The following is an 18417-nucleotide window of genomic DNA, read 5'->3' on the forward strand; positions in this document are numbered from 1 at the left end:
CCATGTCACCCTAATCATATTCATACAGCATACATGATGAGCATGGCTCGCTAGTTGTCCATGTCACCCTATGAGTTAAATAAGAGTCTCTGGTCCTTGAATAACCTCGGCGCGTCCGCCCTAGGAGTTATGTCTTTAGCTATAGTAACTCGTTCGATGTATCTAACATCATAACTTGTTTGATGTATCTAATATCCATACACATATCATATTCAACATATCATCACATTATGACATTCATACTTCATAACAATTCATTCATACAACAGTCTTACCATTCATAGCATAAAATCATAGAATCTATCTAACTTCCTTACCTCAGGTCCAAGCTAAGAAATTTTCACAATCTTTCAACGAGCCTATATCATAATCAAAACAATATTTCTTAGGTTCATAAAATTACTATTTGGCCTTCCATACAACTCATGTGTGCATGGGCCATGCACACATAATAACAGTTACACATATCACGCAATTATTCTTAACTACACATAAAGCTATAAAAGAATAATGCTCATTTTACCTATTTTACATGCATGATCTTTTTATAAAAACCACATAGTTGAATAATAAACATAATTTTGGACGTAAAAGTGGATTTGCATGTAACATGCATACATGAGAACATTACGTAATTGCGACGTTTTAAAAACGATAATTCTACATTTCTTACTTTTATTGTTAAAAATCAATAGACATATAACATGCTTTATTTTTCTTAAAATTTCTAAGTTGATAAATTTCTCAAAACATTATTTTATTTTATAAAATAATTTGATTTAGCTTAAAAATAACATATGTGACAATTTCATTCATTAATCTCAAATTACAAAGAATTAATCAAAACAACTTGGAATTAATTAAAATACCTATTTTTAATATGTTTCTTTAGAAAAGCAAATTTTAACATTGGTTAATTGTGTTACATAAATGATGTGAGAAAAATATATTTTTAAGTGTGGGAAAAATATATTTTTATTTAAATTATTTAAGACTATATATATTTTTTTATGTAACATAAATCCATAATTAAATAATTATTTTTAAACTTTTTAAACCAAACTTTCAGCCACTATTTAATTTCTTTAAAAATCACAATAAATAGAATCTAAATATTTTTCTCAATCAAAATAAAGGAAAATCATAACTTATCAAAATATGCATTCATACCATTTTAAAATACAATTTTTCAATATTACCATAACTTAGGATAATAATTTGTTCACAAAACTCATCAAATTTATTTTACTTGAAGACACTTCACATTTTCTCACAAAAATTCCAGCAACTATTTTTATCTTTAAAAATCACCATATTCAATTTAAAACCTCATATTTTTCTAAAAATACAATAAAGATTCGGTAGGTATTATTTGAGTAAAATATCATTTTAATGGGATTTAAAATACCCTTTTTAATTTCATAAAATTAACATAACATCAAGGACATTACTTATACATGCAAATCATTTTTTTTATCAAACTTTTACCCAATTATTTATAAAAATCAGTAAGCTTAATTTCTCATGAAATTCATCTTTTATCCCAAAAATTTCACATAAAATCATACATGTCCAAAATCTCATCATGCTCTTATTATATACATAATTCTAAGAATATTACTAACATATTCACATTCAATCTTATAAAATCCCATTTTTCTATTCCATTGAATCTACACATGAAATCCAACAAAACACTAACAATAACAATAACATACATTAATTCATAAACACCATATTTCATACATGTCTTTATAATAATCCTAACATGTTTCTTTCATTTTTCCTTTTATGCATATCATGATTCATTGGTGCATAAAATCATATACATATTATCATATTTTTTACAATCATCATTATTTCAAAACATAAAAGAAAATAAACATGATTGAACTTTTTACCCCTAGGCTTAAACATTTAAGATCCACCATAAAACATCACAAAAATTCTCATCTACCTTCACATAAAACCTAGTATGCATCTATCATCATTTTTGCAATTTTACATAAATCAATGATCTAAAATAATCATAGCAACATAAACATAAAATATAATCCTCATATAAATCCCATCAAATCCATTTTCCTCAATCATTCCCATGAGCCCTTTTAACAAAACATATTTCTTAAAAAAATACAAATCATAATCAATTGATCACCAACCTACAATAAACAAACCATTAACACCACCACAAACAACCTCAAAGATAAACCCATCAAAACTAATATATAGGCTAAGAAAAACCATTACCTCTCTTGATTGTTGAATCAAGAACACTCTAGCAAGAAACCCTTGTCACCTATAGGGGATTTTCAAACACCATACATCCAAAATAACAAAGCTTAGAATCAAAATGAAGAAAGAAAAAGTATTAAAGAAATCATGAACAAATGTTACCTCTGGTTCTTTACACAATTGAACAACTATTGTTCTTGTCCTCCTTCCCCACGTTACTCTCTCCCTATACAACTATATGGGCTGGTGGCTTGGTGTAACGCCCTGGATAGCCAAGACCGCTACACTGTGTGTTTGTAAAGTGCCAGACTTGCTAGTCAAGTCTATTAGTTGAAAGCGTGTCTACGAAACTGAAAAGGAACTAGGGTTTAAGATATTTTTGTCTCAAAAGCTACATTTTCATTAAGAAACATTGTTCACTAACACGGGATCCCAAAAATATTAGTTTAAAGGCCGTTTACAAAAGTTACAAGTTTCAAGTACATAAACTAGCCATACTAAGGCAAAACGAGCAGTTAGGTAATCCTTGTCCTGACTCACTCCTCGATCATGGCGATCGAACAACTGGCTATGTACATTTCACCTCGGAGCTCTCCACCTCAGGCTTGGTCCAGCTTGCCCTTGCCTTTACCTGCACCACGTAGCACCCGTGTGCCAAGGCCCAGCAAGAAAACACAACAACAACAAAGCATAAGCAATTAGCAACAGGTCAATATCTCGCATCGCATTACATAATCTCAACCATGTCATCAATCGGTATAATCAGGCATTTCAAATGATAAGCATATCAATTCACGTCATTTACAGTTTACAAATGATAACTAGGGCTGGCGCCCTCAGGCTGCCCCCTCTGTTATCCCGTTGTCTTTGGCTACCAGTGGCCAATCTGCGCCCTGTGTGCTAATATCATGTACGGCACTCTTAGGCCGCTTTTACATGTCCCATGGCGTAATACCATCATTGACACGATACAATTCTCGGGAGCACTTAGTCCCATCGCAAACATACAATCGGGTGCAGTTTTCTTACCTTTAGCTTTCAGATGAATTAGTTACGGGCGATACTCCTTAAGCGCGACCCGATCCTCGAGTCCTAGCTAGACACCTAGTCACAACCATAAGGAAAGACACAATTACAACCTTAAATGAGTTTCTAAGCCAAGTTCTAGTACTCGGAACATTGAACTTCACCAAAAATAGTAAAAGACTCAACCCCGAGCACCTTAGGTTAAATTCCCAAGCCTAAAATCTCAAAATCCCAAAATCCCTTAAGCGCCGCGGCATAGGCCACCCATGCCGCGGCATGGCCCCCAAACAAAGCCGTCCAAGGCACAAAAACAGGTAAGGGCCGCGGCATTGCTTGGACCATGCCGCAGCCCGCCCTTCTTCCTCAGCATGCAACACCCTTGAAGGGCTGCGGCTCTCCAAGAACCATGCCGCGGCCCGACCCTTCGAACCCAGAAAAAAACACCATTTTCAACCTCCAAACCTCACCTAAAGCTTTCCCAAAGCCCCCAAACCAAAACCAATTAACTCCCAACCTTTTTAACATGATCTAAGCAACATAATTCCCCAGAAAACACAGCCCAACACACTTCAATCTCTTCCTTCCAACTTCTGAAATCCAAACCCAAAGAACTTAAAACCAGCCATGATAACCCCCAAATTCAACCATCAAACTATAATTTAAACCTTACCTCAGCTGTAGAATCGATTCTCCAAGAGTCCCCTGACCTATCTTCAAAGTCCCAAGCCTCAGTTTCCACCTTAGCTCTATCTCAGACCTTGATCAGTTCCTGAGCTAATCCTTCAGATTACTTCCTTCAATTCCCAAAGGCACAGCTCAATTCCAGCAGTTCCCTCTCAAACTCAGTAGTTTTTCCTTTGTTTTTCTGTGTTTTTCCTTCCTTTGGTTTCCTTTGAGCGTGTAAGTGAGCTGAGAGAAATATACTTAGTCAGTTTGTGCTTTCTTCTAAAGGCTTCCTTAAATCTAACTTATCCTTTAAATTAATCCCAAGGCTCGGGGTACCGGAAACGTCCCCGAGGCCAAAACAGTAAAATCCCCCAATAATCCCACCTAGACATCCTAACCTCAAATATATCTCCAATTATTTATTTTCATCACCCGATAGTCCAAATCACTACCTGATACTTAAAATACCCCTGACTTGTCCAAAGTCAATTATAATACCCCGTTGTGACTTTTCCTGCTATCTAGCCCTAGGATCGCCTGAGTCATCGGCTGCAGATTCATCCACATCATAATGTGGTTCTCGCATATATCACATATCATATTATCGCATAGTATAATCAATTATCATATAAGAATCATTAAACATATAATTACTCATTAAATCACAATTATTCCAATAATGCCCTCCTGGCACACTAATCAAGGCCCTTAAGCCTTATTAGTGAATTTGAGTCGTTACACTTGGTGTGATGAAAAGGAATAACAACTTTTCTTTCTTTTCTACTTATAATGGGTTGGTCGAATACTCTAGGGTAGAATGATCTATAGTTTTCTATTCTCTTCCTTTATAATTGTCTTGATAAATTCCTATATCATTTCATAAATAATAATAATAATAAAAAAATGGGTCTTTTCCTTATTTCTTTTCACACCTCATAAAGGAAACTTCTTGCAATACTTATTTGACCACAACACAACACATACACGGCAAAGGCAAATCAAAATGAAAGAAAAGATTTCAAGTAATTCCTAGTAATTCACATAATAATTATACCAAATAAAATAACATCCAATCAATCAAATGTAAATTTCATACAACTATCAATCAATCAATCAAATATAAATTACACAATTGATATTAATAAATCAAATATAAACCAAACCCATTTAGGAAAAGAGAAATTATTGCCTTCCAATTTGCCTTACACGCCCACCATCTTTCCTTTTCTTTTATTTTTTTTCCATCATGTTAATTAACTAAAATAAATCTAATAAAGGAATAAAAGTGTGTAGAAAATCTACACATGTGCATCTTATTACCATATACTTGCACACACTAAATTACTAGGGTACATCACTATCTACCATGCACCTTAGTGCATTCAACCAAATCTCACATAATCACATCAATTGTCACACTTATTTAAAATGAACACTAATAGTAAAATAAACATGTTACACAATTATTCACTTACTAAAATAAATAACCAAACAAAAAATTAACAAATTTAAATTCAAAAAGATTATACCAAACAATTCTAACAATTAAATCAAACAATCAAATAAAACAAACAACAACTAAATAAAATAAACAACATTTAAATAAAACAATTCATCACACTTAACATTTAAATAAAATAAATCACAAAATTTAAATAATCTAAAAAAAAAATTTTTTTGGGTACACTACAAAATTAATGGTACTTAAGGATCAAGAGGTAATTAGAAGGGTAAAATGGTAATTTTGACTAGCTCTAATTAACGAACCAATAATAGAGGATAGAACTACATATATTGATTATATCAACAGACTACTAGAGAAAACTCTGTAAATATAATTCTATAAATACTTAGAGTGCAATTCAATATTCATAGTGGAGTAATCATGGAATTAATAAATAAGATAATTAGATTAAGGAGTTTCATTAATAATCTGGTTTATTGGAGCTTTGTATCATAGGTCCATGGTCCCCATATCACCTCTGTCCTACACTGTCAAGGATAATGATTTCAAAAGAAAGATTTGTAAAGAGAAAGGACTAAATTGAAAAGAAATTAATTTTATAGGGTAAGGAAAAAATTATTTTATAATTATGGGTAATTGATTAATTGTGAATTAATTAATTATTTTACTATATACTTTTTATTTTGAAAAACTATAGGTTAAAATTAATATTAATCTATTTTGGATTAATATATAGAGAGAGAATAATAAATATCTTACTTATAATATGATATTTATTTATTTAATTTAAAATTCATATTTTAAGATAAAGTTAATTTTGAATGAACTGATATTTATGTTAGGATAAATATTTTGTCTTAAAAGTTGATTAAATAAATAAATGAGAAAATTAGAGCAACCCTAATAGGGTTGGGCGACACATACTGTACAGTACAGTGTGTGGCGCCTAGCATTATGGATTTTTATCCCTGGGATTTGAATTTTAAATTTCAAATAAGTTTGTTTAATCAGTTATTTAATTATTCTTTTTAAATACGATTTAAATAAATAATCAAATGAAAATATTTAATCCGTTTTTCATTTGAATAATATTTTAATTAAATAAATATTATTTAATTAAATTAAATATCTTTATAAGTTTGATAGTACGTAACTTTCAGGATAATGAAGAATTATTATTTTGAATAATAAAAATACAGACACTCTCTCTAAAGCGATTGTTTTTTCTAAACCTGAAAATTATTCTAAACATTAACTCTCTCTCAAAAACTCTCTAGATCTAATGTGTTGAGTACATCTAGGGAGTCAAATAAATCAACCTTTTGAATCCTACGTGCCCACACACGTCCTTGTGTGTTTGAGAATTGGTCTGGAAGATCAGGGTGTGAGATCTCAGAACACTAGATAGAAAGATCGTTGATTTATACAAAAAGACTGAAGGACACTTGATAGGTTACAAGAGGTAATCCCTAATCTATTTGTATGTGATTTAATATTTATATATGTGTATGATCCTAGCTGGTACTAATATTTATCAAAATGAGTCCATATATTCCGATGCGTATCTTTGATTTGATCATTTAATACCAACAAGAACATAGTTTGCATCTCCCAAATCTTTCATCTGAAATTGCTCGGGTAGCTATTTCTTTACTTTTGTCAATGTTCCCACGTCATTCCCAATTAGTAGGACGTCATCAACGTAATGAACTATGAATACCACGATGCCATCTTTGATTTGTTTGTAGACACATGGCTCATCAATGTTTTGTTCAAAACCATACATTTTGATCGTGTCATCAAAACTCAGATTCCAAGATCTCGAAGCTTGTTTGAGTCCATAAATTGACTGAATAATTTTGCAAACTTTTTGCTCTTCACCTTTTACTACAAACCCTTCTGGTTGAGACATATAAATGGTTTTGTCAAGATAGCCCTTCAGAAGAGTTGTGTTAGCATCCATTTGCCATATCTCATAATCCATGCAAGCAGCTATGGGCAAAAGTATGTGGATGGATTTATGCATGGCCACAGAAGAAAAAGTTTCTTCATAATATACTCCTTCTCTTTTAGTGTAACCCTTGGCTACAAGCCTAACTTTGAAAGTTTCCACTTTCTGCTCTTCTTTTTCTCTTGAATGCCATTTGCAACAAATAGGTTTAAAATTTTCAGGAATATCTTCAAGAGTCTAGATGGAATTTGAATACATCGATTCCATTTCCAAGTTCATAGCATCTTGCCATTTTTATTTGTCAGAATCTTCCATTGCATCTCTGTATGTCACTGGATCCTCTTTGTTTGTGTTAGACACAAGCATCTGAACTTCATGTTCATAGCATGCTGGCTGCCTAACAACCCTTCCACTACGATGAAGCTCTCTATTGTTCTGACTATAACTTGTAGTTTCCTCTTGCCATTGTTCATTGGAAACATTTTGTGATCTTATTACTTGATCTAAGACTATCACCTCCAGGACAAACTTACTGCTAGGTTTGTGGTTGTTAATATAGTCATATTCAAGAAAAGTAGCATTTGTCGATATAAATGTTTTATTTTCTTTAGGACTATAAAATATACCACCTCTAGTCTCTTTGGAATATTCCACAAATATGCACATTTTGGGCAAGATTCCAGTTTTCCAGTTCTTTCACCCCCATATACAAAAATGGTGTAAACTAGGTTTATTACCATTCAATAATTCCAATGGTGTCTTCTTGATAGACTTGGAAGGAACAACATTCAATATGTACATTGCACATTGAATGGCACCACCATTTTGTTGAGAAACTCATCATTGATCTAACCATTTCTAATAACGTCCTGTTCCTTTCTTTTTGAAACACCATTTTGTTGTGGCGTTCCTGGTGCAGTGAGTTGGGATTGAATTCCACGCTCACCCAGGCAGTCCTCGAGTTCATAATCCAGGTACTCTCCTCCTCGATCATAATGAAGAACTTTCAGTGATTTACCTAATTGCTTTTCAGCTTCAGCTTGGAATTCTGTAAACTTTCCAAAAGTTTTAGATTTCTTTTGCATCAAATAAAGGTAACCATATCTAGAATAATTGTCAATGTAGGTGAAGAAATATTCAAACCCTCCTCTATCTTGCACATTAAGTGATCCACACACATCAGTGTGTATAAGTTAGAGTCGTTCTATTGCCCTCGAACCCTTTGCAGAGAAAGGTCTTTTGGTCATCTTGCCTTCCAAACAGGATTCACATACTGGAAGAGAACCATCAGTTAATTCTCTTAAAGGTCCATCCTTTGCTAGTTTGTTAATTCTATACAAACCAATATGCCCCAATCTCAAATGTCATAGATATGTTTCACTGCCGGAATCATTTTTAGACGTTTAATAGATCTTGGGTTTGCAACTTTAATGTATATAGATCACTCTTCCGCCTTAAGTTTATACAACCCATCATTGGATTTCGCATGACATGTTTCAATGCCAGGTCTTGAGATAACAATTGAATTATTATTAAAAAAAAACATATAGATACCTTGTTCATGCAACATAGAAATAATAAAGTTCCCAATTAAAAACCACATTACTAATCATAAACTAAAAATTTCTTAGACATTTTTTTTTCTTATTCAAAATAAAATCTAAAATTTCTAAAAACAACATACTAAAATTTTTAAATTGTTCATAACAAAATTAAAATTCCAAATAAAACTAATGATCATGCTCCATCTCTATCTAGCATTTGGCGCATAGTTAATGTAACACCCCAAGTTGCTAATAAGGTTTAGGACCTTGATTAGCGTGCCTGGAGGGCAATAAGTGAATTAATATGCTAATATATGAATTTAAATGAAAATGTGATTAGAATGCATGTTTAGGTGGTATAAATATGCATGTGGGCCCCGTTTGCATGAAAGGGGTAAATTGGTAATTTTTAGCCCGTTGAGGGCATAAATGTGATAATTTTATTATGTGATTTGTACCACATGAGTGTGGTGATGATAATGTGATGCACATGCCGAGACGGTCCTAGAGAGAGCTAGATAACTGAAAAGTCACAACGGGATTTCAAACCTGGCTCAGGAGGAGCCTAGGGGTACTTTGGGGAATTTCGAGAGTTGAGTTGAGAATTTGTGGTTAATGGTTATTGGTGATTAGGTAATCTGAGTAACCATTAGTAACTGCTGAGAGTAACAAGTTTAGATGGAAAATGGTAGAATTGTAATATAAGTGGAAGGACAAGAGTGCCCTTGAGGTTTAGTTATGAGAGGACAACCATGGGAGGATAGGATAGTAATTTGGCTGGGATATAGATGAATCTGGCTGAGGAAGAATCATTTACGTTATTTTACTTAAGTATAGTCTGAATATTGTGTTGGAAAGTTCTAGAGGAAACTAGAGAAAATAGAAGGGAAGGAGAAGAGCTTCTGAATTTCTATGGAATCAAGAAGGGAATTGAGGTCAGAAAACCTAGAGGATTGTTTTGCATATTGAGGTAAGGGAATTTTTATGTGATTATGTTGTGGAATTCAGCTATGAATATCATGGTTTGAGAATTGAATTGTGTGGCTGTTTGGTGGATTCTTGGGGATGAAGCTTGCCTAGGTTCAGTTTGGGAATAAGAGGGATTTGCTTGGAGTTGGACTTGAAGAAGGCTCAGGGGCGAATTTCTACTTGAGGTTAGGGTTTTATGCATCTCTGTTATGTATTAGCTGCTGTGACTCAAGTTTCTGGTTTGTTAGCTTAAGTTTCATGAAGTTTTAAGCCAATTTGTGAATTGGGGATTTGATTGTGTGTTTAGGCTTGTTGTTGGTGTTTCTAAGTTGTTAGAGGGTCTATGTGGGGTTTTGAATTAAATTTGGGACTTAGGTATGTTTTGGGGTTGATTTGGGAGTGTATTGGCTCGGAGAAAATGTAAGAGAAAACCCAGAAATCTGGGTTCGCGAAGGAGAGTCGCGGCCCTGTTCTTGGGTGCCGCGGCGCGAAGCTGTTTCTGGGAAGGGAAGTGCTCTCTAAATTTCTAGGCGTCGCAGCCCTCTAGGGCAGCGCCGCGGCGCTAGGCTATTTTCAGGACATGGAATTTTGCAATTTTGAGCTTTTGCTCCGAGGGTTCGGGGGATGTTTCCGATGAATTATTTTAGGAGTTTGGGGATTCCGAGAGTGTGGGATTGGTCCCGGAAAGTGGTTTTGGATTGGTTAGTATTAAAGGATGTTTTATGTGTGTTGTGACTAAGTCTCTGGAGAGGCTCAGGTTGGGGGACCGTGCTCGCGGCCTTGGTGCATCGGAAAGCTCGGAATACAGGTAAGAAAACCACTGTTCCCATAGAGCTTGTATGCAGGGCTGAGCCCAATATGTCTGAATTGTAGGGCGTAGCCCTTTGATTGTATTTGTTAGTTTTCAGTATATGTTTGTTAGGTTATGAATGCGATTAAATAAGTGTTCAACGAGAGCCGGGAACAGCGCAGGCCGAGGTCGGCAGGGGCTGGGAATGGCAAAGGGCCGGGAATGGCGTTGGGCACGTTGAGTGCTAGGCCGAGTACGGCAAGGGGCCGGGAGCAGCGTTGAGCACGTGGAGTGCAAGTTGCCAGGGTGAGACCCTATAGGATACCTGGGATATCCTCACGGTGTGGACCGCAAACCCATGGCATGGTAAAGCGCCTGGGACGGCGTGGCCGTATGTGTGTAGCTTATTGGTGGCCTGATTATATGCTGAGTGTTTGTTATGTATATGTTAACTGCTTGTGAGGGTTTTCTTGCTGGGCTTCAGCTCACGGGTGCTCTGTGGTGCAGGTAAGGGCAAGGGGAAAGTCAACCAACCATGAGTATGGAGAGTGTGAAGCGGCGTGTACATGTTTGGCCTGCCTGGCTGCCATGGCCAGTGGTTTTGGGAGATGGTTGTATTAAAACTTAGATTTTGTCGTCTAGTCGACTCAAACTTGTAAATTATTTATTGTAAATATTTCAAAACAGTATCTTGGGATCCCAAGTGTCAAACACTCAATGATTTATAATAAATGGAATTATTTTCAAAGTTTATTTCACTGTTTATGATTTAATTACACTTTTGACCTAAAAACTTCGATTAGCGAGTTAGATGCACGTTTAAAAACTCACTTAGTAACGGCTCTAAGGAAGTAGGGCGTTACAACTTGGTATCAGAGCGAGCCAAGGTTTATTGGTTCTGGAGATTGACCGAACATGTACGCTCGCTGTCAGTTACAAGCTCGACTCAGGGTTGGTTGGTATTAATGATTGATATGCTTGAATATGTGTTTAAATGCCCTGTTTTCCTGCTTGTTGTTATGGAGCATGATGCATGAGTTGACATATGCATGAGATACTGATAGGGCCTGGCCCTTGACTATTGCATGATGAGATTAAAGCGTGCTGAATAGCATTGTTATTGCATGTGGATGAATGTTGGGATAATGGTTTGCATGCTGAGTGTATGTGGTTAACTACCTAGATTGAATCGATACGTTATATCTGTTTATTGGCTTGTATGAAGCATGATGAGTGTGGATATACTTAGTTGTGATGAAATTTGGTAGCTAAATGTATGGCATTGTGGATTTGGCCTAATATGTTTTATGTGTGCATGATAAATGTGGTTATTTGGACCTAGTTGTGGATTGGTTCAGAGTGTGAACCTCGGAGTTGAGGAGTTTGGTCAGTGGTGGCAGATGAACTCAAGTTGTTTGTGCCTAGGATGGTTAAGTGGACTTGGCATTGTTCTGTAGGGGGATTCTAGATAATAGTTGGAGTTAGGGATCTCCATCTATCCCTGAAAGTCGCAACAGATGATCGCTAGTGTGTGAGCAAGCTGTGGGGTTTAATAGTTGAGGCAGGACAAAGGAATAGCGGACTTCTCTGGAAAAGAGCTATTTTTTATGCTTTAGTAGTAATGTAACGACCCAAATTCACTAATAAGGCTTAAGGGCCTTGATTAGTGTGCCAGGAGGGCATGATGGGAATTATGTGTGATTATTATGACTTAAGCATGTTATATGATTACTTGAGTACTTGAGATGCATGACTATGTGTGTTAGTGTGCATATAGGCCCAGATTAGGTTAGAAGGTTATAATCGTAATTTTAGCCATCATGGGCATAACTGCTTTGATATATGTGATAATTGTTGGGACCACATTATTATGTGGATATATCTGAGATCTGTGACTTGAGACGATCCTAGTGAGCAAAGTAGCGTAAAAGTCATAGTGGGGATTTATACCCGGCTTGGGGTGAGCTCAGGGGTGTAAATGGGAATTTAGTGGATAAGCTGGAGATTATTGTAACATTGAGGAATGCTATTGGTGATTAATTAGGTATCGGGAATTAAGCGGGAAATAATAGAGACATTCGAGGAAGTAGCGGAAATTAGGCAAAATGACTAAAATACCCTTAAGTGGACTAAAGGATTAGAGTTAATTGTGAGGGCATAAAGGTCATTTGACTTTTAAGGAAGGGTATTACTGAGGTTTTAAGATAGTGGGATTTATAGAATATCAAAAGGGTCTGAAAAAGAAGGGAAAAGAAGGAGGGAAAACAGAGAGAGTTTCTTGAGTCGGTTTACACTTTCCTTCATCTATTTCTGGAGAATTTCTGGAGTAAAGCTTAGAGGAGAGCTGGGATAACTAAACCTCAAGAACCTTGATCTAAGACTAAGGAGTTGACAGAGGTTTAACAGGGTTTCACCAATACTTGAGGTAAGAATCTAGAGTTCATCCATTCTCTGTTTCTGTTTTTTTTTTTAAGCTGTGGTGCTTGAGTTGAATTGAATGGAACTTTAGGGAATTCAAGCTTAGGGCTGAGGAGCAGCAAGCCAAGGGAGCCTAGGGTTAGCTTGTGGGCGAAACTCTATCAAAGGTAATTCTAAGCTTTAGTTTTGATGTTCAGCTGGTTTATGTTGGGTTCTGAAGTTTGGAGGTGGCTATGGTGAATTTTGAGTTTGTGATTGCATGTGCTTGGAGTTTAGATGTTTAGGGTGCTTGGGATGAGTGGAGTGTGGTCATGAGGTTGTTTTTAAGTTTGGGTAAGAGTTGGAAGAGGTTTGGTTGAGGTTGGCTTGAGAGAAATCGCACAAAGGAAATTTTGGTGTTGGGCTGCCTGTGACTAGCGCTACAGCGCTAGCCTTTGGGCGCTGTAGCGCTAGGCCCATATGCTGGAAGGGTTTTGGTTCTGTCTGTAGCGCTATAGCGCCCTCCCAAGAGCGCTGTAGCGCTACCCTGCCTTCTGAAGGGGATTTTGGGGTATTTTGCAAGGGTTTTTGACCTAAGGTTTGGGGTTTGGTTCCACCACCTTGTTTGGTGGAACTAGGACATCCCGGGGGCTTGGGATTAGCCCCGGGGCTAGGTGTTGAACTTGAGGGTTGATGTTGACTTTGGCCATGATTGTGTTTAGGTGAGCGCTAGGGCTCGAGTGGGATCGTGCTCAAGGTGTCGAGGGATTAAAGCTACTGAATTGAAAGGTAAGAACACTGCACCCGAATGTATGGTTGTGATGGGACTAAGTGCTCCTGAGAATTGTTTTGTGTCATCGTTGGTATTATACCAAGGGACACGTGTAAGCGGTCTAAGAGTACCGTTCATGAATGTAGCGCATGGGACGCGATTTGGCCACTGGGAGCCAGAAATGAAAGGATAACAGAGGGAGCAGCTTGTGAGCGCTAGCCCTGGTTATCATCTGTGCATTGTGTTATATGAGCTGATATGCTTTGTAAATGAAATACTTGATTATTGATATGCTTTGTATATGAAATACTTGACTGTTGCTATGCTTGAAGTTTATGAGATGTCATATGTGAGATTGACCTGACAGCTAAATGTGCATGTTTTATTGTTAATATGTGTTCTTGCTGGGCCTTGGCTCACGGGTGCTACGTGGTGCAGGTAAAGGCAAGGGCAAGTTGGACCAGGCCTGAGGTGGAGAGCTCCGAGGTGAAATGTACATAGCCAGCCGTTCGATCACCATGATCGAGGAGTGTGTCAGGACAGAGATCACCTAACCACCCATTTTGCTTTAGCATGGCTGTTAATGTATTTAAACTTTGTAACTTTTGTAAAAGGCTTTTAAACTATCATTTTTGGGATCCCATGTACATAAACAATGTTTAGTATTGAAAATGTATCTTTCGAGACAAAAATGCTTTTAACCCTAGTTCCTCTACTATCTGAGTAACACGTTTTTACTTTAATGACTTGATTAGCGAGTCTGGCACTTTATAAACACACAGTGTAGCGGTCTTGGCTATCCAGGGCGTTACAAGTAAGGTTACCAGTGTTGGTTTATTGGGAGGATATGGACAGACAAGGGTGTTATGTGAAACGCCTAAATGGGTGTTATCCTCTAATTTTGAGGGAAGTTTGGGTTGACAAAGGATCGTTCAGTGGATGGGCAGAGTTAATTTCACCCTTGGTTAAGAGGATGAGAGATCATGATTAAAGGGTTGTGATAAATGTTATGGCAGAGGGATGCCTGGAATGGTACTCGGGCCGAGATATTGGCATGATGGATTGGAAATAACTCAGATGGTGAATTGATAAAAGAGGTTATAAAGACATGGATTGAACTGTGGAGGTTGGTGGGCCTATAAGCTTGGTTTGGAATGATAGGGTAACAACAGTGTAAATCAATGGGTTTTGTGAATTGGGTAATTCATTTTGGGAAATTGATACTGTCAGATGTAGCTGGAAAATGATGGCGACCCATTTAAGGATTGAACTCTAGAATAGTCCAAAGCATTTGGGTCGCTCCGATGTAAGAGCTCATCGTCTGTGTGTGGGTGGCAGAGAGGGCCATGTTGTTCGAGGAACTGAGGAATGATGTATAGAGCATGAGTGCCAGGGCTGCAAAAGGCAGTGCTTCCTTTGATGAGTTAGTAAGGATAGATTCTCGGTAATCAAAGCAGAAGAACCCTAGATAGTTTTTTGGCTTCTAGTTTTGTCAGAAAGGGGGGAAAATCTTATTGACAAGGTAGTTGTCAGGATAGTGATGGAAACCAGTGAAGTTGTTTACTATGCACCAGAGGCAAGAGATGCCACCTGGGAGGATGTTGGGTGAGAGCATGGCTCCTACATCGAATGATTTTGTATGTTAAGATGGATTTTCCATGGCTAGGGGATGGAAGACTGGGATGCCTTGTTACATTCGAAGCTGAGGCTAGTTTTTCAGAGTTGACTGGTTAACTGGAAGTTCACGTTTCTGGATATATAACAGGCTGGAAGAGTTCGGTATTGAGAGTGTGTCAAGACAGAGTTGGACATAGAGAATATGTTTCAAGATATTTTTCAAGGGGCTGAGGAATATTAGGAAGAATTAGGAATTTCTGGAAGAGGAATTGGGGCACAGGTAATAAAGGAGCTCGTGGCGAGAGCGATAGAGCTCGTCATATGGAAGTCTTGGCATGAGTCAGAATGGGAATAAATCTGTTAAGAAACAACTATGGATAGTGGAGAAAATCGATTGGAATACTTTGGTTGGATAGTATAGCAACTAAGCCGACTAGTAGGGATTCAGGTAGGTGTACAAGGGAGGACTAGGCAAGCTCCATAACTCAGCTACAGATAGGTTCGGTATCAGGGGCATTATGAAAGATGATAATGGTTTGACAAGGAAAAAAAACTACTGAAGTAGTTGAAGAAATTTGATCTCGAGGTGGATCAGTTAGAGCATCGCATTGTGGAAGTTGTTAGCAGCATTTGGTATGGATAAGGAGATTAGATGTCCAGATACTAGACAAGACAATGTCTCTGGGAGTTTGTCTACGGTCTGGTTATCACCGGCTGGGGGTCAAGGAGAGAGACATTTCAGGAATCACAACTTATACCGGGTAGGGTGTGATGGATTGGTAACAAAGGTTTTTAATTGATTTAAGCGTTAGCGACTCAGGTGAGCTCTACAGATAGAAGGTATAGGAACCGTATGGACAAATCTCCTTCAAGGTTTAGGGATGGTGTGAGGGACTGCTCCAAGTCAGAAGTAAAAAGTGAACGACTACGCTGAAGATGTTAGCACTAAAGAAGCAGGGTCACGGGTAAAGCTCCATGAAGTGTCAGTTTGGTCTTGTCAGGGGTATTCAGAGTAATGCTACAAGAAGAAGAGAGGACAGGTATGTTGTAACGCCCTACTTCCTTAGAGCCGTTACTGAGTGAGTTTTTAAGACAAAACAGTGTGCAAAGAACTCGCTAACCGAGGTTTTGAAACAAAAGTGTGACTAATTAAAAGTTAAGGCTGTAATCTTAGAAAATGCGTCGTTTCATTAAAACTTCTATTATTAAACATTTGGGATCCCAAAATAAGGTTTGAAAACTAATCACATCTTGAAATAAGGTTACAGTTTGAGAAATCATAAAATCATAGATTATTACAGCCATTTACGAATAAACCCCCAACCAAAGCAGTCGGGCAGGCCAAACATGTACGCGTCGCTTCACGCTCTCCGTACTCATGGTTGGTTGACTCAGTCATTGCCCTTACCTGCAACACAGAGCACCCGTGAGCCGAAGCCCAGCAAGAAAACTCATGCAGAACATAACATATGCAATGTATACAGTTTATCATAACAGATAATCCACAAATAAACAAGTCAACCATTAGACTAAGCAAACACGACCATGCCGCCCCAGGACCCTTACCAAAGCCCTGGGGTATCGGTTCTCACCGCGAGGATAACTCATGTATCCCTTGGGTCCCACCCTGAATATAGCATCCCATGTGCTAGGTGTTACTTTCGGCCCACGGCCGCCCCGGCTTACGCCGTACTCGGCCCACGGCCGCCCCGGCCTACGCCGTACTCGGCCCACGGCCGCCCCGGCCTACGCCGTACTCGGCCCTTGCCGCTCATTTCATCATAATCACACATATAGTACATTCGAAATAATCATTCACACACATCATGATTCATTTAAGGTTAAACATTTGCACATAATACAATCTGGGGCCATGCCCTAACCTCGGGTGTTATAGTTTTCTTACCTGCATTCCGAGCCTCCTGATGCACCAAAGCCGCGAGCACGGTCCTCTAGCACGAGCCTCTCAAAGAACCTAGACACAACACGCAAGAAACATCCCTCATTACTAACCAACCCAAAACCACTTCCCGGGACCAATCCCACACTCTCGGGACTCCCAAATTCCTAAAACAGTTCATCGGAAACATCCCCCGAACCCCCGGAGCAAAAGCTGAAAAATGCAAATTTTCCCATCCTGAAAAAGGCGTAGCGCCGCGGCGCTACCCGCAAGGGCCGCGGCGCCCAGCGAAGTCAGGGAGCTCCTTGGCTGCAAACAGCCTCGCGCCGCGGCGCCCAAGAACAGGGCCGCGGCGCTCCTTCGCGAACCCAGAAAAACTGGGTTTTTCCCCTGCATTTCCTCAAGCCAAAACACTCCCAAATCAACCCAAACTCACACCCAAGCCCCAAAACCAACTCAAGACTCCAAATAAACCATCCAACAACCCATAACATTACCAAGGACATCTAAACACCCAATCAAATCCCCAAAATCCACATCCTTGATTTCAATTTCAGAAAAATAAAAACTCAAACATCAAACTCAACCCATGCTCAAATTCTTAACCCATAACATAATCAAGCCTTAAATGAGTATAAAATTCCTTACCTCATATGGGGAATCCATCCCTAAGCTTCCTTCATCTCCTAGGTCTCCAACTTCTCCTTCTCTTCTTCTTCTTCTTCTTCCTCATGCCCTAGCTTTTCCCTCTCTTTTCTCTTCTCTTCAAACTCTATCAAGACCAAAATGGTTAAGCCCCAAACCGTGTACCCCATAAAACCAGCTGCCATTTATCTAATTTCCCAGCCAAATGACCATTTTACCCCTCCTTGCCTATCCTTTCCCAACTAAACCTCAAGGGCACTTAAGTCCTTTTACTTCTATTTCATTTCTACCCTTTTCTACCTAGAACTTGTTACTCTCAGCAGTAACTAATGGTTACCCAGGTTACTAAATCTCCAATAACCATTACCCGCTAAATCTCAATTTAACCTTAAAATTCCCGAGGTACCCCTAGGCTCCTCCCGAGCCGGGTATAGAAATCC

The 18417-nt window shown here is 38.0% G+C and overlaps 1 long non-coding RNA gene across 1 annotated transcript; it reads right to left on the reverse strand.

Moving 5' to 3' along the window:
* Positions 1-16726: 16726 nt before the first annotated feature.
* LOC133821363 (uncharacterized) lies at positions 16727-18103 on the reverse strand. Its single transcript, XR_009887512.1, has 3 exons — positions 17981-18103; positions 17339-17407; positions 16727-16840 (listed from the first exon to the last, which is right to left on the reverse strand). It is a non-coding gene; the product is annotated as an uncharacterized LOC133821363 (long non-coding RNA).
* Positions 18104-18417: the final 314 nt, after the last annotated feature.

This window comes from Humulus lupulus, chromosome 3 (assembly GCF_963169125.1).
Source record: "Humulus lupulus chromosome 3, drHumLupu1.1, whole genome shotgun sequence".
Lineage (NCBI taxonomy): Eukaryota > Viridiplantae > Streptophyta > Magnoliopsida > Rosales > Cannabaceae > Humulus > Humulus lupulus.